Below are 20,284 nucleotides of genomic sequence, written 5' to 3' on the forward strand. Positions count from 1 at the left end.
CCCACTGATCAGGAATGGGTGCCTCAATCCCAATGTGATGCTATCAAACTCCATAGCCAAGAATATTGTGAAGGCACCTAAGAGATCCTTATGTTGTGGGTCCATATAAAATTTACTCATCATGAATAAATGAACTTACAACAAGAGCTCTTCCATGCCCCATCTAGAATCCCTTATGGAGATTTAAGTGCACATCTAGCACTAGCCCAAGGGCTATAACATAGCCCAAGGGCTATATTATGTTGAGTAATATAGCCCAAGGGCTATATTACTCAACATAATATCCCTTGACACTCAATTGCTTGTTGATATTTGTGAGTTGCAATATAAGACAAGATACTGCACGCTCAGGCAAAAGATTGACAATCTATAGGTTGATATGAAGTAAAGAAAATGTCCATCCATAACCAAAATTGACATGAATATCTAAGCAAAATCATTAACATAACTAGAATCTAGCAAGCAAGTCGCAAACTATTTAAGGATCAACCAAGCCACTCATTCAATCCACTCCTCCTTAGATACGGACTTCCCCAAACCTAGGCCCAAGTACTATGCCCAACAAGGAAACACATGGTTGTTTTTTTTTCCTCCATGATTTCAAGCCTTGAATACTTTCCATACTTAGCTAGCTAGTGGTTGGAAGAAAAAACAAACCATGAAGTTTAGGCATCTAGCCTCTTTAGGTGACAATACATGCCCCTGAAAAAGTTATAGCAACCCTAGTACCGCCTAGAAAGCTACTCAACAAGGACGTATAACAAAAAACTTATTCCAAAGACATCCGGTAGCCCATTGTTGGCAAGGGTTCAAAGCTACACCAAAACACACAAAATGATTCTATTGCCATGGCATATCATAATTACCGGCACAACTAAGCTAGCAATCTCATTGTCACTTTATTAAGCAATCAATGATGCATCTAACATCTTGTCAAGAACTTGCTTAGAAGGCCAACATGCAATCTTGCATGAAAAATCAACTTTGCTTGCATATAGAAGAACGGCATGGAATTTACCTCATAAACACAAATCAAGCATCAATCATCATCATCGCAAATCATAACTTAGCATAAATAACACATCCAAGGAAGCACATGCACTTCCTTTCATCCCTTCCATCCATAGGTGCATACATGCATAGCATGGTTGCAATTAAGTATCAACCACTAAACATGATCAAATTAAAAGATAAGTATACCAATTGTTTACCCCCTTACTAATATTTAAGTCCTAAAAATTAGGCCATCACACACACATAAGGTTTTCCTCCTTGGTAAACCCCTTACTTGAGCATAGAATCTTCCTAACTTGTAAAAAAACAATAGGTAGATGAATTTAAATAACTTAGAATTGGTCTACAATCAACATATGCTTATTAGATGCAAAAGCAAAGATCACACCATTTGTCAAAAAAACATCTTCTTTGAAAATTTTTCTTGTTGACACAAAAACAAGACTAATTATGTATGCTTTTAAAATTTGGTTTTTATCAAATGTAGTTGATTCATGGCCCCAATGGTTGAGGGCTTATATATTGCACTTGATACAAAGAGTGCACAATTTATAGGCCACAAAACATGAATGTATAGCCCCGTACATACACCATACACACATAGGAGCCACTTCTTGATGTAGATGCTCTCTACATACATGCAAACACTTAATAGCAGTAGGACTTGTTATGAAGGTGTATGCATTTGAGAAGGAAATTGAATTAAGGGTAGTTAAAGGCCCAAACATGGCATCACACAAACCATAACACAATAATGCACAAGAGCAAGAATCTACACGCACCCAACATAGTCTTGCATGAGAATTTTATTTTCTTTAAGAGGAATCAAGATAGACTACAAAGAAAACAAAGAAGACAAGGAAGATCACACTTTAATAGAGTCTCCATGTGTGCTAGATTAGCCTCACTATACTTGGGAGAGAGGGTAGGGCCACAAATTTATAGAGAAGGGTTCTCTCTCTCCCCCCTTCAATTCTTGGTTATTTTATTGAGAAGCCCGTCCATCTTCTTTTTTTTAAAAAAAACTAAAAAAGAAGTGAGGCTTTTGTCCCTTTTCCTACTCCCATTGCAACGTTCTCTTGATTTTTGGCAACTACACTTTTCTATCACATTATCATGAAGGATGCAGGCCTTGTCAGGAAGCCACAGGGCCTCTGGCTGTATGTAGATGGGCTAGGCAGAGTAGGTGTGGTGTGTATGCATGTGATTTTTGTTAATTAAACATCCATAAAGATGTCCAAAACCAAGATATTAATCAAACATTCGGAAGAATGTATTAAAATCAAGCTAATATAGAAAAATGGGATAATTACAATCCAAATTAGGGTTTTATATCCCTCATATTGTCCTCATAAATTTACCAATACGTGTTAAGGGAAAGTGTATGGGCCAAGGTGTGATGTGGGAAAGAAAGTCCCTGAAAATCCACCAGCTGATTCTCTAGAAAACCGCTTGACTTCCTGGAATTTTGCCTAAATTTACGCTAGAATTCTGGTTCTAGTAGACCAAAATTTTGGTGGACCAAAATTATGGTTCTGGTTTTGGTTCCAATTAAGCTCTTGGTTTGAAGTTCAGCTTCAACTTCTTCTTTAGACTTCAGGTTCAGCTTTAGATTTATAGACTTCAGAATTCAAGAATTCAAGTCTTCAAATTTTAGGATGTTGGATTCTAGACTTCAGGGTTCAGGCTGTAGGCCTCATGTTCAAATTCAGTCATAATTTAATTTAGACCAAAAATCAACCATATTTTAGGCTAGAATTCAACCAGATTCAGGCTAGAATTCAACCAGATTCAGGCTAGAATTCAGCCAAATTTTGCTTGGATTCAGGCTAGTATTCAGCTAGATTCAAGCCAGATTTAGGCCAAAATTTAACCAAATTTAGGCCAGAATTCAACCAGTTGCAGGCCAGATTTAGGCCAACATTTAACCGGATTTCAAGAATTCCTCCTATCTTCATGGTCCCTTCTGCTCCTAATTGACTTAGCTTTTCCTAAAAATCTTGTTATTTTTCAATGTGTGGCCAAGTGGCCACACCACAGCCACCTCCTCCTAATCTTCAAATCGTCCTTGATGTGCTAGCTGACTCCATTGTCTTCATCCAGGATCTGAGAACAATATATCAGGTTCAGGTATTTCCACTTCTTTATCTAACAAATCAACTTTAGCTTCATCCCATTCCTCTTGATGCTCTGCAATTTCAGTGTCCAGTTCATATTCAGCCTCATCCCTTGTTTTAAACAACTTGATTATTTTTCCAACAACAGGCACCTTTAGCTCTGTTCCATCCGGCTCCATAAGCACATAGGTAGCATATTGCAATACCTTCTTCACAATGTATGGACCAAACCACCTCTTGACTAACTTCCTTATAGCTAAAGATTGAGTATCCAAGCTATTGTCATAAACTAACACCCAATCTCCATCCTGAATGCTCTTTGGTCTCTTCTTGATCCTCTTATCAAATCTGACTTTGTTCCTCATTCTGGCTCCTTTCAGCTTCTTGGTTGCTTCCTCAATGTCCTCTGATCTTCCTTCCAAGTGTCTAATCCTTAATACAAAAAGCTCTTCTCTTGTCAGCTCTTCTTGCCATCATAACACACTCCAAGTAGGGACAGACTCCTCAATAGGCATTATAGGTTTATGGCCATACATCAATTCAGTCTGCATATACCCTATTAGAGTGCTATGGGTGGTCAAAAAATATATGAGTTCTGATGCTAGCGTGACCCACTTTGAAAACTCTCCAGGGCTACGTGCAAAGGTAAAACGGATAAGATATGGCTCTAAGGTGCATAGGAAAGTGCCAAGAAATGACAAGGTTGTCCGAGACTATTACTTGAGGTGCTATGAAATTATGTGTGGCCCCTGTGTCCATCATCATCGTCTGGGGGTGGTTCCCCAACTTGGCTTAAACAAACATATTGCATATGATGGGAATGAAGGTTGGTATAGTGGCTGGAGGCTTGGCCTCCACTGCCCCTGCCTTTGCCTTAGGTTCCCACTCCTTCTCTTCATCTTCTATCTCCGTTATTTGAATTGTTGACCTCGACCCCTCTGCGTCTGCTTGAGCATAGGCAAACCTTGAGCCACTTGATGAAGCTGCCCCTCTCGGGCAATCCCTTGTGAAGTGCGGTCCTCCGCATGAGTGACAAGACAAAGGGCCTTCTCTTCCTTGCCCAATTCTACCCCCTCCTCCATATCCTTCTCTGTTTGAGTTATTCCCGCAGCCGACCCCTGACGTGGTCGTCCTGGAACTGGTAGAACTGTTGGCTGGGGTTGTCTCCAACCGAGTCTCAGTATACTCCAGTCTGAGGGGTTGCTTGCCACTCCATCCACTATTTCCCTGCGTGTTGTTTTGGTATGATCCTTGATTTTGTTGGTTTCCCCATATTGAGTTGGACTGAGCGGTGTTGCCTCCTTGCGAAGACCCACGACCTGCCCTCCTTGTCTGCCATCATAATCTGTGAGCCTTTCAGCCATTGTCATGGCCTCCAACACGCTTCCTGGCTCCTGCTTTTCTATTTCTCTTCAAGCCCATGGCTGCATTTCCATATAAAAAACCATGCAGTTTGGTGGTTACATCCATGTCGGGTAGTTGCAGCATTAGAGACCTCTACTTTTGTACATAGTCTCTCATTCGGCCCGCATTCTGCCTCAGATTTCTCCATTCGTCTCTGACCTTAAATGGTTCATTCTTTGGCACAAAATATTCCTTCATGCTCCTCTGCAACTCCTCCCATGTAAGTTTTCTGCCAAACTGCTCTTCCTCATACATCAGCCACTTTGAGGCATCACCCTCTAGTAGCTGTGCTGCCACCAATCCTCTTCTTTTGCTTGACACTTTGAGTAACTTCATGTAGCCATCCACCTCTCGTATCAATCGGTTTAGGCTCACTGAGTCCCTCTCACCCTTGTATTTTTCTGGTGCTTGAGGCTTGTATTTTGCCATTTCATCGGATGAGGAGCCATCCCATTCTTTCTTTTCTTTCCTTCGGCGCCTCCGATGAATCTCCCCATCATTGTCTGTCTTGGCTTGAGCCTTCCCCAGTGCTTTGGGTAGCATGGTAGCCAGCAAGTCTTTCATCATTTCTCACATGGCATCCATTGGGTTGAGCTCGTGCCGTGGCTTCTCTTCTTCATGCATAGCAGCATCTATCTCATTCTCATGCTCTGTTGTATATCCTTCCCCAATCACCAATTGAGGTCTACTTGCCCCGATTCCGAGGGCCACCGAGATTTCATCTCGGTCATCTCGAATCCCACTCTTGTTCTTGTTGCGTCCACCCATGTTGATGAAACAAAACTTTGCTTCCCTTTTCAAAATCGGCCCACGCCTGTTGAAGGACTAGCCCTTGCGCGAGTTGAGCTCTGATAACAAGTGTAACACACAAGGCGTGCGTAGTGTGCAACTTCCCACTTTGCGTTCGTCACCCACGGTTCTCACCGTGATCCCCCGCAGTCTTTCCCCACCTTTAGCTTACAAGAAGGAACTTTGGAAAGAAAGTAGATTGCAAGAAGGCTTTGTGATTGCAAGAAATAACACTCGTGTTATGTTGGCGCAAGGCCCGGGTGGAGGGGGAACACCCAGGCAATGCGAGATGAAAATGTTGGTTACAATGTTTGTGTGCTTCTACCCCCTCATACCTGTATTCACTAGCGGTACCTCATACATCCGAGAGTACCCCAGCTACAAAGGGAAACCTCACTCATGATCCTCAAACAGTGGCTCAGGAAAAGCAAAATGATCACCGCTAACCCAGTCTCAGAAAGGGCCTCTAGACCGAATCTCAGACACGGCCGGGCATTGCCAACAGCCATAAAATGGCTCCACAAAAATCCATACCATGGCAGTATCCACACGGCGTGTGCATCAGGACCAATGCTCATGGAGAGCATACCACAGCATAAAACAATCTTCTACAAACTGCTCTCAACTACCAATGTGCAAGACATTCTTTTTGTCGGTACATGAGTGTGGTTTTCGACAAAAGGAGTGTGAAAATGTGTCTTATGCACACCAAAAGACATGTATTTACACCCTCTTTTCCTGTCCCTACACCTGTAGCCTGTGGTCGGAGAAGTAGAGATAGATGCAAATCTATCTCCGTCGAAGTTGGTCGCACGTCAAGAGAAGAAAATCGATGCCTGCTTGGATTTTTGGTCGGAAGAGGGCACCTCCCTACAAACACTTCGAATTGCTTTCTCTCCCCTCTCTCTGGTGGAGAGGGAAGGGTTGAGGAAGGAGAAAAGTACTTGCGAGTGAACCAAGGTTTCACTAACTGCACACCGACTCGAGAGGCCTCAATTCGGAATTCAACAGCCCTCTCCAATATGCCAATAGAGCCACCTAGAGGAGATGGGCTTGCTTCTGAACGGCTCGATCGCTTTCTCCCTCCTTTCTCTAGTGGAGAGGGGAGGAGTTGTCAGGCTTGGGATTGCAGACCCTCGCGCTGCTCTCAAACGGGGCTTGGAGTATGTCGCCTAGCAAGCTCCTACTCAGATTGCAATTGGAGAGACCAACCTCCTGCTCTCGGAATTCACAGGAGGGTCCAGCCCCACCGGAGAGGCTTTCTCTCTCCTCTCTCTAGTGGAGAGAGCGAGAGTGCCTCCCGAAATTGAGGCTCGCCTTGCTGGACTAAGAGATAGTGCTACCCTATGGAATTGAAAGCTTAATTGGACTCCTTTCTTTGCGCGATTTCAATGGCGCTCTTTATCTCTCGACTCCCCTCGGCTGAGCAGCTCAGACAAGGTTCGGCTCAAACCAAAGCTCCTTTAGGCACTCGGCTCGCTCCAGCTCATGCTCAATCTGCTTTGCTTTGCTGGGCTTTCCAATGCCCAGCCCAACTCTCGGTCGATTTGACAGTCAAGCTTGCCAAGGTCCCAATATTGCCTAGCCCAATTGAATTCAATCGATAGCGCTACTGCCTTGGGCCGCTTTCTAATCTCTTTGCTGTGCTGGGCTCAATTGCCTCAGCAGACTAGACTCGCCTTCAACAGATCGCTCTCGGACTCGCCCTCGATTCAATTCGATTCCAGAAGCGCAAGCTCAATCAACGAGCTGCTCTCCTCACTGCCCTACAGCTCGTTTCATTGCTTGCACATAGGCTTAAGTCGAGAGCGTTGCCTGGAACTTGCTCACTTCCTTCTGATGAGCAACTCGATTCAGCCCTCCAGGCGCCACTGGCCAAGCATGCCTTGCTCACAACACGAATTGGATCTCCAGCTGATGAGCAACTTGATTCCAATTCCTCCCTCGATCGACTGCTGAGTTGAGCCTCTCTCTTGCCTCCGATATTCCTCTTCTCTCTCCACTTAGCACTGCTGGAACCCAATCAAGCTCGCTGCCCGAATCTCCAGCTGTGAACCTTGGACTCTCTGCTGAACCTTGGACAGAAAAAGGATGTTTGGCTATGATATTTGCTTTGAAAAGATTTAGACACTATCTTCTTGGTAATAAAGTGATTATTCATGTTGATAATCAGGCATTGGTCTTCATGGTAAATAGGACCCAACCTCAAGCTAGAATAGCAAGATGGATCTTATTATTGCAAGAGCTATATGCAATGGTTCATAGGCTAGGGAAGGAACATGCTATTGCTGATTATTTAAGCAAGTGAGAGTCAAGAGAACCAATTTATGGAGTTTCAAATTAATTAGTGCTAAATTATTTTAGGTACATTCTATTGATGAAGAAAATTAGCATGATGACATGTTAAAGTATTTGGAGAGTGGAGTTTTTCTAGAAGCAATGACAAAGGACAAGAGAAAAAAACTTAGTTTGAGAAGTGCAACATATCTAATTCTTGGTGGCGAGATTTATAAAAGAGGAATGGATCAAATAATCAAGAGATGTGTTCCTAACTCTAATCAGAACTCTAATCAAAAGCTGATTCTTGAAGAAACGCACAAAGGAAGGTTAGGAGGTCATTTTTTGGGGATATTACAACCAAAAAATATTTCAAGTAAGTTTATGGTGGCCTACAATGATAAGAGATCAAACAATGCTTGAATCGTTAGAGAGAAGGGCAACCTACACAAAGAGATAGAATGAATCATAATCTTGTTCTACCTTTGGAACCATTTCAAAAATGGGGGCTTGATTTCATAGGTCCATTCAAGCTAGCAACTTCGAAGTCAGGGAGTAAATATATTCTTCTTGCTACAGATTATCATACAAAATGGGTTGAACCAATAGCATTGAAAGATAATAAGGTAGATAGTGTCACTTACTTTCTTTATTCAACCATAATGACTAGATTTGGATGTCCTATTGAGATTGTGTTAGATCAAGGTGTTCATTTTTTGAATAAGATGAGAGCAAAGCCAATAACTTTAGAACCTTTCTTTCCTACCTAAAGGATGATGAGAGATGGTTAAGAATCAAAAGAATAACCTAGACAAAGAAAGAATTAACCTCCAATTTTTGGTACAAGCAACCTGCAATAGATCCTAGCATACATATCAAGTGCACTCCACTCCAACCATCAATAGTCATGCTAAAGATGAAATATGTCTTATCACTTCAAATAAAACAAGTATTAAATTTTGTGTAGGAGGTCTTGAACTAATAAAGGCGGAGCCTAATCATGCGGTATCACAAATAAAAAACCTTCAATTAAAACCATTGAAAAAGATGAATGAATATTTCAAGGAAAAGAGTAAAACCTTTGCTACCCACAGAGTTGGAAGAGCATAAGCACATGAGTATTTTGGACACTAGGGTTGGAATTGCCATTATGACAAAGGAAACTTGAGAAACATGAGAACCACATGTCCCAAATAAGTAGGACCAAAATTCATTTACAAGTAGCCAACATGTATGTATAGATACCTCTAGATATCCTTAACAAAAAACTTGTCCACATGTAAACACACCTTGACAAATATGGAGTTTGGATGGTAGAGAAACTATAACTATAATACAACACCTCCTACTTTGATGATTGTTAATCATGTTTGTTTGTCGTTGAAGCATCTTTCTAAAAAGGTGCCCAAATAATCCCTTAAAGATGGGTTGAAGAAACTAAAAATGACCAAGAAAACCATAAAAAAGTTTGTCAAAAGAACATGAAAAAAATAGCCCATAAAAACATAAAGCATCATTTGAAATATGGCACAACCCTTTTCCAGGATTTTGACCATTGAGGTTGTTTTGTTAGCTTTTACAGGGCTTTGCATCCCTTTACATTGGCAACATTAGTAATCTTAGTAAAACATGGATATTTATAAGTAATGGGGATGCATACATAGCATACAATAGGTATGCTCATAATCTCTTAAATCAAGTCTTTGATCACAAAATCATCAATATCTAGATCATGATATGATTTTAACTTATTTCTAGTGTCATTGTTAGTTCTAGTGTCATTGTGATCTACATCTATATCCTTTAGTTCCAGATTGAAGCTTAATAATGGGGATCGGTCAATAAAATAATTCATTCATTATTACCATCATCCTTTTAAGTAATGCATAGCATACAATAGGTATGCTCATAATCTCTTAAATCAAGTCTTTGATCACAAAATTGCCAATACAATAGGTATGCTCATAATCTATTAAATCAAGTCTTTGACAACAAAATTGTCAATATCTAAATCATGAGATGATTTTAGCTTATTTCTAGTGTCATTGTGATCTACGTCTATATCCATTAGTTCCAAATTGAAGCTTAATAATGGGGATTGATCAATAAAATAATTGATTCATTATTACCATAATCTTTCTCTTCCTCATCACTCTCATCAAAAGACAGCACTTGCAATTGTCAAATTTTGCCTACGTGGAGAAGAGCTTTTCCTCTTGTGAGTTTCCTCCACTGACATCATGTTAAATTAATTCTTCATTTGTTGAGTATCTAGCTTCTTTTGGTAGTTCCATAGGCTCAAACACCTTTCTCTTGTGAGGAGCTACTTCAACCACATATAGCCATCTAGACTTCCTTGGGTTAGCTTTTGAGACAACTTTTTCACTCAAGAATAGCAAAGGCATTGATTTGGTATGTCCATACTTTGGGGGAATCTAGCTATACTTGTTCATGTTTGTAACAACTTTTGTATGATTGCTTCAAAAGCTTGGCTCAATACCCTTAAGCAATTAAGATTAAAGAGAAACATCTTAAAGCTCAATTTCATGATGTTTTGAATATCCCAAGTACACTTTGATCAGTCATAATTTTAATGTCACCAATTGGGTCTATCATTGTTTGAAGTTTATTGTGAGGTTGCAATCCATATGGCCCTCTTTTCTCCACATTTTCTAAGAAAAAATGTTATCCTTGTGACCAAAAGGCACCATACTTCCTATACTTACAAAGGTTAAAAGAAATTTATAAAGCTAAAATACATTTTAGAGTACACATTAATATATCAAATGTCCCATGTGCTAAACTCCAGCATTTCAACTTGAGTACAATAATATTTACATGGAAAACAAATCTTGTAGTAAGCTAATCCTACTTCTTTCTAATGTGATTCTTGCAAAGCATTGCGTAATGTGAATAGTTTCATCCAAAGAAGAGAAATTTTGAAGCTATGGAAGGTGTGATGGGGATAAAGTTGTTGTATTCTTCCTCATCCTTGTGTGGATCAAATTTCAAAAAGCATGGTCATGCTTGTGCCTTGCAATTTCCTATCTATCAAGCCACTTTTATAAAGTCTTTGCATTTGAAGCATAATAATTCTTGACCTTTCCTCTCATTTCATGAATCATGACCCTTACTTGGCCATTTCTTTTGTAGCTCATAATTTGCATTCTTGCTACCTTCATTTTATTTCCATAGTTATTGTAACTCTAGATTCAACGTTTTTTAGGCAAGAGACTCTTGTACAAAGCAACCCATTGCCATGCTTTCCTCATGTCTAGCCCATTTTTTGCAAGAAGCTCTTTAAGGTATTCATATATCTTTCTAGCAAGATCATCCATTGAGCATGTACACTACTAGCAATCTTCACCTCATCTACAACATAAAGCAAAGTTCAAGAACTTGGATGGCAAGTGTCTCTCGTGAGATGCCTATAAGCACCAAACCTTTTGATAAAAGGTCAAGAACACCATGTGAACTCAAAACTATAATTTTTGTCCTAAAATCCACTGACCAATTCAAGAAAATAGAGTATGCATGTGTGTGTGTCTCTTCCCATCCATATAGCCCTAGGTTACCAATTATGGAGCCTTTTTAATAAGGGTAGGTTCCTACTAAGATGAACTACGCAAGAGAACCCTTGCTTGGCCTTAAAAACTATTGGCCCTTGGCTAACCCTCAAGCTGTGGACCTTGGCTAACCCCTAAGATTTGGACCTTGTCCGGCTTGGCTCTCGCCTGCACACACATGATGTGACTATCTAGTCTAGGCAACAAAAAATATTTTGATTCTAACATTATCTCCCTCTTCTAAGGTCATCATCCTAGATGATTGATTGTGGAAAATGTTCACAAATCATAGCTTCCAATTCCCAAGTTGCATCGGAGAGTGGTAGACCCTTCCAAGCAACTAAAAAGTCTCGAAGGATACGATTACATAGTCATTTCTCTATATGATCTAGTACCTTGATGGTCACTAGAGTCATTTTCTTGCAAGAAAATAAAACCATCAATTACATTGCTATCATTTGAAATATATATTTTCAAATTGCCTTGCATGAAATACTGAATGGACACAATAGCATGGTGGAAGTTCCAAGGGGTAAGCTACTTCTTTAGGCTTCTTTACTATTGTCCAAGGTCCACAAAACTTGGGCAAAAGCTTAGGATAATTTCTAGTAGATAAGGAAGTAGACTTTAAATTAACTCAGACAAAAACTTTTTCTCCTTCCTTAAATATTCTAGAAGATATTTTCTTGTCAACATAAACCTTAGCTTTATCCATAGTACCTTTATCTATAATTATCTTGCATAGTTGCCAAAAAGTGTGTCACACTTGGGCAATTTTACAGTGTGTCTATAGTATCAAATGATAAAGGAATTATACCATAATTCTTTTCAAAAGGAGACATACTAGGTGACCTTGTTAGATCTATTATTATATGCAAATTCAAGGAAAAGTAAGTATGAATTCTAATATATCTGCCTCTCCAATACATAAGCATGTAACATATCTTTGGGTACTTGGTTAACCCTTTCTATTAGATTGTCTGTCTTGGGATGGTCAGCACTACTCATATTGAGAGTAACTTGTAATTTTTCATAAATGTGTCTCCAAAAATGGCCACAAATGTGCACATCTCTATTTGAGACAAAAGAAGCTAGCGATCCATGTAATCTAAATACATTTTGGATAAATAATTCTACCACCTATGGAGCTTCCACAGTTTCTTTGGTAGGAATAAAATGAGCCATCTTGCTCAAGTGGTCAACTACCACTAAAATAGTATCTTTTTGTCTTAGGGTTGTTGGCAATCCAATGCATAATTCCATGGATATACTTTGCCAATTAGATTTTGGAATCTATAAGGGATGTTGTAGCCTAGGGCTCTTTATTCTTTTTGCCACTATAATTTTGCATTGGAAGCATTGTTGGACATACTTGTGGACATCTCTACGTGGATGCAACCACCAAAATGTCCGTCTAACAAGTTGTACTATTTTATCTTGACCAAGTTGTTCACAACGTATGGAGTATTATGGTTTACTTGCAAAACTTTTGCTCTTAGTTCCCATGCACAAGCAACATAAATCTTTCCTTTTCACTTTAGCCATCCATTCTCCACTGATAAATTGGCAAACAAACTTGAAGTTATCTTTAGTGAACAAGTAGACAAAGCTAAGTCTTCATTAGTATCCATACTTGACATGAGTCTCAACTTTCCTTTTTATGCATAAGGTTTTTCTACCTATGCTTCCTTGATTTCTTGAAGCAATGAGTTTTCTAGGACTATAAAACTCATGTTTTACATTATTCTAAATAATGCATCAATGACAACATTATCTCAATCCTTGCAATAAAGGATTTCCATGTGAATTCAACTCAACCCATATACCTTGTCTTCCTCATAGATCAGGTTGATTGTTAAAATATTTAAATGTATGATAATCCATATACACTTTAAACTCAACACCATAAAGATAGTGTCACCATATTTTTAGAGCATGTATGATAGCATACAATTCTTGCTCATGCAATGGTCAATTTCTTTGAGCCAGTGAAAGTCTCTTACTTTCAAAAGCTATTGGTTGATCACCTTGGCTTAGAACTATGCCAATAGCCACTCCACTAACATCAATTTCTAGCACAAAAGGCCTTTTTGGGCCAACTATGTTTAAGATAGGAGTTGTTGAAACCGCTTGTTTTAAAGTTTCAAAACTTTCTTGTTGCACAAGATGTCTACACACATAGGGCACATGATCTTGCAATAAATCTATCTCATAGGAGTTGCTAATAGAGACCAACACTCTATATATCTTTGATAAAACCCACTTTATCCTAAGAATGATCTTAGTGCAGTGATTTTATGACACTAGCCATGCCAATATTGTAAAAACTTTCTTGGGATCCATTCTAATCCCATCATCAATATATGACTTAAATATTCAATAATGGCTATACACAAATTTTTTTTATCATTGTTGTCAAACAAACTTGTTTTGTGCAACGCTTAAAAAACTAAAAATAAATGTGATTGATGTGTTATGATGTTCTTGCTATATAAGAGCACGTCATCAATGAAATAAACAACAAACTTACCCTTGAATGGTCGTGACATGTCACTCATAAGCAACATAAATGTAGCTAGAGCATAAGTTAGATCAAATGGCATAACTAAGTATTCATTAATGGCCAAGCCTGGTACAAAAATCTATTTTATGTACATAATCTACTCTTATTTTTATCTAATGGTAGCCACTTTTTAAATCTATTTTGCTAAAGATATTGGCCTCACCAAGAGCATCTAAAAGATTTGTCTATCCTAGTCATAGGATAATGATGCTTTATAGCGATCCATATTCTATGCACATTCCAAAGGATCCATCTTTTTTCTTTACAAGTAAAATTGGGAATGCAACATTGAATAGCTGGGACAAATCAACCCATTGTAGAGGTATTCATACACCAACATCCTAACCTCATTCTAGTCCTTAAGACTCATGCAATACAGGGGTCTAGCAATTGGATAAGCTGATGGGATGAGCTTAATCATATGCTCAATGTTCCTACATGAAGGCAATTCAATAGGTAGTTTGAATTTGAGTATATCTTCAAACTCAACTTTAATCTTATTAGAAAGATTTAAGGCTGGGATGGTAGAATTACCACCAACTATCAAATCCATCCTTGGATTTACTTTAGTTATATTTACAATGTAACAAAACTAAGTATGTTTACATTATTTCAATTAGGAGCCTTGAGCACTTTTTCTTCTGAGAAGTCGAGTTCATGCTGAATAAAAAGGCATCTACCATCATGCTTGAATTATATGACATGCAATGAAAAATCTATGGTGGGCTCCATCTATGCATGCCATTGCTTTCCAAAAATTAGATCAAATCTTGCAAGCCATGTAATTTTGAAATCTAATCTATCCTCATACGAATGGATTTGAAAAGGGAGGCCAACTACTTACCAAGTCCACAGTTTTGTACCTTTTTTTCTAGCTAGCTCCATTGTGTGTAGCTATAGTTAGAAGGTTGCATTGGGATCTTGAGCTTCGTGATGAGTCTTGAACTAATTACATTATGTGTTGATCTAGTATCAAAGAGAACCTTGACCAACATATCTTACTTAGTCCTCCTTAATACAATAAGATCTGTGTCTAAAACTTGGTAATCCTTTTGTGTCCCAAGTGATAACACAACATCTAGAACTAAAGGCACATTCTTGCTAGTTGACATTGCTAGAATACAATTAGGATAATCTTGCTATTTTTCATCCAACATGTCATCTTAAATTTTCTCCAACTCTTGCATTAGATTTAGCATCATCCTAGCCATGATCTTGGATTTCTTGGGACATTATTTCTATTTATGTTGCATCCCATATATATGTAACACAAGCCTTCCTTCATAGCTTTATCTCTTTGCTATGAAGTTGAAACAGATCAATTAAAGGCTCTTTTTGCCATGGTAAAAACCTTTGTTTTGGTTCCCTTTGTAGTATTAATCATATGAATTGCTTTAGTCTCCTTACCTTCACTAGTAGAGGGTAGAGTAGAGGTGCTTGGCATTGAAGTTCTAGGTGTCTAGGTCCAAGAGGATTTTTGGCTACCACCCACAAGGAATTTCTTGCCATCCTCAAGCACAATTGCTAACTCCACAGCCTTATTTAAGGTAGCACATTTTTCCTTTCTAACAAGAGATCTAAGAGTTTCTTTTAGATCCAAAATAAACTTATGGACTTGTAAAAAATCAAGAATATGATCAAGAACCTTAAGCAATATCTCTTGATATCTATCAACATACTCTTGCAATTAATAATTGTTTTGAGTCATGAAAAACCATACATCTAAAGCTCTACTACACCCATCTAAAGCTCTACTACACTCATCTATAGGAACAAAAATTATTGCAAAAAATTATTTTAAAAGGCCCCTAGTACGTAGCAGATTTTGCTTTATCCTTCTCAATTTTCCTCCACCATTGATAAGCGACATTGAGGAATTTAATTTTACCATATCAAAGCTGCAAGCATTGCTCCCACTTGGAGAGCCACTACTCTATTGCATTAGCTATGTTGGCCACTACATTCCCATAGTATTCTGAAGGTTTTAGTCTTTGATTTTCCATCTTGTAAGCCCTAAAAACAAAAGAAATTTAGTCAAGGTTTTTAGCTCCTTAGCAACACCCTCACTAATTTCTACTTTTGGTGAGCTTGTCACAATCTTATACCATGAGTATGGACCCACTTTTTAGTCAATTCTTTCATTTGAGTAAACAAGTAAATCATAGTGGATTCCATAAATACTATACAAGTGACCCTATTGGCCACATTTATGGTTTTGTCTTGCTCAAGCATTGGCTCATCAAAATCATGATGTGGTGAAGTTTCTTCCTCCACGTTTTTTTTCTCTCTTGTTTTTTTTTGTTTTTGCTTTCAAATCCACAATTCTACTCATTTATACACACAGTATCTATAGCCTAACTCTCGCTTTTCAAGTCCCAAACACAAGCACTTCAATTGGAAATAGAATAATTACAAATGAAATTGATTTCCTAGAATCAGTAGATACATTGCAAGCATTTCTAAAGCTTAAAACCACTTATCTATTATCAATTTCACACTTAAATTGCTCACTAGAAATGGTCTTGCTAGGTCAAAAAGAAGTCTTGATCTTGTTTGTTTGACTTCGCGATACTCTAGCTTTAAATAGGCTCAATTTTGAGGAGATTTGATGCTCCAAACTTGAGTTGATGTATGGGTGTAAGAGAGAGAGGGTAGTGGCTCTAGAGAGAGGGATTTATCCCATATATAGTGTGGGGAGGAGAAATGATAAGGTATAAATATCATAAGGTGAGTAGGCAATTAGCAAAGGCATGAGGGCAAGAGAGGTTGTGTGATGCATGTGCCTCTTGCTCAGTGGGGGGTTTTCATTTGCACTGCATGTGTCACACATCAACCCATTGTCGTACAGCTATTGTGTGTGACTTTCAAGGTGCATTGTCATATGGCTATACTATTGGGTGAGATGGCTAAGCACTATCATGCCTCTGTGGGTCCATTATGGGAGGTATTCATGCATTTGACTTGCTTGAATACCAAGTGTGAGATGCTTGCAAACACCAAACCTTTTGATAGATGGTCAAGAACACGATGTGAGCTTAGACCTCTAGTTTTTTCCCCAAATTCCAACCCCCAGCACTATATCAAGATAATGGAGTATGCATGTGTGTGACTCTCCTTCAATCCATATAGCCCTAGGTTACCAATTAAGGAGCCTTTTTAATAATAGAGTACACAAGTATGTGACTCTCCTCCAATCCATATAGCCCTAGGTTACCAATTAAGGAGGCTTTTTAATAATAGAGTATGCATGTGTGTGACTCTCTTCCAATCCATATAGCTGTAGGTTACCAATTAAGGAGCCTTTTTAACAAGCGTAGGTTCACACTAAGGTAAACTACACAAGAGAACCCTTACTTGATCCCAAAACTATTGGCCCTTGGCTAACCCTTGAATTGTGAACCTTGGTCGGTTTGGCCCTTGCCCGCACACATACGATGTCACTATCAAGTCTAGGTAATTGGACTCAAATAAAAATTATTTCAATTCTAATATCTTCAATGGAAATGTTGATTATTTCTTTCTTTTTTTTTTGAAAATTTCACTTTGCCATAATAGCTAATTTTGTGTATTATGCTTCTTATTTCCTCTATGAGGTAAATCTCTATAACAAAGGGGAAAATAAATTGCAAAACTTTGTGAAATCATGTGGCTAGATAGATAATTACCTCTAGTGAAAGCACCTCTTTTTGAATGCATGCAATGGGTTGGCATTCTAAATTCTAAACACTTCTTCATTTGTTTCTTTTTTACCTTAATTGTTATCCAAGGGTGATATGAAATTTTCATGTCCTTTCAACTTAGTCCATTGAAACGACAACTATAGGATTTCCTTAACTTTTATAGCACAATTTTGTGACAAAATAGAGAGAGACTTCACTAAGAGAATTTGCATCAAGATGAGACTAAGTGCTTGGATGGAGTCTACCACAAGAACAACAAATTAATCTAGATTTAAATCTATAAAATAAACTTTGAGAGAATGAGATTTGTAGCAACAATAGTTGAGAACTAGATTTACTTGGAGCCAGTCCCCCCTCCAAGAGGCTTTTGTATTAAAAATTCTCCCATAAGGGAGACTTGTTTACAATGCAGTATGTGTTCTCTAAAGCCAATATGATGACATAAAAATGGAAAGCTTCATGCATCAACACACATACTTTTTGGGGCCTCCATCCCAAGACCTCATACACCTTCAAAGGTGGAGAGAGCATATGAGAGGAAGAGAAGCAACATACAAGAAAGAAGTAGTTTCCTTAATTAGTAGAACTCAATCATCTCAGCATGGCATGATAGAATAGTAGAGGAGAATAGAAGCTTGCATTTTGGCATGACGCTTGCTCAGATTTGCATCCATGATCAAGTGTTTTTGAGGTAGACTCTCTACTTCTCACACACTTGAGAAAGAGACTTGAGAGACTGAGCGAAATGAACATGAAAATGAGTATACAAGGACTCTTGCCCACTCAAGTTTCTCCTCATATTAGCATGCTTTGATGCTATTGGACCTGCTTGATTTCTTGCCAAGAGCATTCTTTTCTTCATGTTGGACTAGGATGGGAGCATTAAGACAAGTTTCCATTGCATCAAGGGAAAGGTAAGGTACACAGTATGGTCCCTTCTTCTCTCTCTTACTCTCCATCTTTGTATGATTCAATTATGGGGACATGGACCCTTCTAGAATGTTTGGAACCTCATGAGTCACCTAAGGCTTTAGCCTTTAGGTCCTTACATTAATAAGTCCTTTTCTAGCCTTAGTCTAACCTACATTGCCTTGGATTTGCTACGCTTTACAATAAAGTTTAATATAATGACTTAGCTCAAAATACTTTTCAAGCTAAGCAGTTTAACTTACTAAAATTGAATTTTAAAAAATATTTAGTCGTTGCTTATAATAAAACATGAGTAAGCAAACTTTCCCAAGCTAGCTTGAGTAGTCCCGTGCCTTAAGCTACTCCCCAGATTAAGCTAGCCCCTAGCTTAAGCTACCCCTAGCTTAGGTTACCTCTCTAACCTAACTCTATACCCCTAGCTTAGGCTACCTCTCTAACCTAAGTCTCTAGCCATAGCTCCTAGCTTAGGCTACCTCTCTAACCTAAGTTTCTACCCCTAGCTTGCCAACTTATATTAGCTTCTTTTGAGACTTTTGTGCTAACCTTTGGGCTTAATGAAGCTTATATTTAGGTCATTTTCAGCTTCATTCTCATTGCTCTTGGTAGACTATTTTGGCTTGATGTCCTTTTTGGGACTAGTCTATGGCACATTAGAGATCTTGACCCTCATTCCCTTTTATTTTCTCATTTTAAGTGTCCAACTTAAAATAGGAAAATCATGTGGTAAAGTCAAATATTAAACCTCATGATATTACCTCTCCCCTGAAATCATAGTCATCCTTGACTATGATATCAAATCTCATGATATTACCTCTCCCTTAAAATCATAGTCATCCTTGACTATGAGGTCGAGAACATAAAGTCTTTGCCATTACTCAATGTTTTTTGAGTGGGTACAGGATCCCTTTTTACCGGGTGACATCATTCCAAAATGGATCGCTAGTCCATTTGGTGCTTGAGAGACTTAGATGCCGCAAGCATGTCTTTCTTATAGTCCCTATCACTATCATTCTAGACTGGAGTGGCAAGTTCTATTCGCTGCTTGTTGGCAGACATGGCTGTTGCAAGCATGATCTTAAGCATGCATACTTTAAACATTGATAATTCAAAGATAAGTGAGTCATTTAAAATTAAAAATTTGCACAGTATATTGAATACATGAAGTTACTCAATTGAGTCACTATATGCTTTGACAAGGTGTTGGCTATCTTTGAGTTGGTTGCCTCTCATCCATCTAACATCCTCAAATGGATAATTTTAAACTTAACAAGATAACCATAGAGAGTCTTACCATTATGCAACACTTTATCTTCATGTCATAGGATGGACTGGTTGGAGTACCTCCTCTTGACATTCAAACTCTGGTGCATCTTTAATAATCAATTCTTTGGGTGGCTCTCATTTGTATTGCTTGAGTAGACTTACATGGAGGGCATAGCGTATGAGATAGTGATTGGGTAGCTTAAGTCTATAAGCCATATCGTTGGTTTTGGCTTAAAAGGGACCATAGTATCTTTTTGCTAGTTTAGCATAATACTTTTGATGGCCCATAGGGTTCTTACCTAATGTGTACCTAAGGCAAACTTTGGGAAATTTTAATAGTACACAATGCTTTCTTTGAAGGTTAAGGATCTTTAGTGCTCATTGGCAGTAGCCTTTTGTGTTTGTTGTAAGACGAGTATAGCATTCTTGATCTTTTGAATAGAATCTTAAAAATCTCCACTACACTCATCAGCAAACAATAAATATCTTTCCATGAAATTTAAGTAGCAATGGACTTGTGTATATCCCTTCAATTATCTCAAAGAGGTCCTTGCCTATAGAAGCATGTATAGCATTATTATACGCATACTCTACAAGGGGTGAATATTTCTCTCATTGAGATCATTGATCTAATTCCATGACATAGGATTTTAGTAGATCAAGGATAGTGGAATTAGCTAT

Source organism: Lygodium microphyllum, chromosome 21 (genome assembly GCF_053477565.2).
Source record: "Lygodium microphyllum isolate KBCC chromosome 21, Lygodium_microphyllum_v1.1.10, whole genome shotgun sequence".
NCBI lineage: Eukaryota > Viridiplantae > Streptophyta > Polypodiopsida > Schizaeales > Lygodiaceae > Lygodium > Lygodium microphyllum.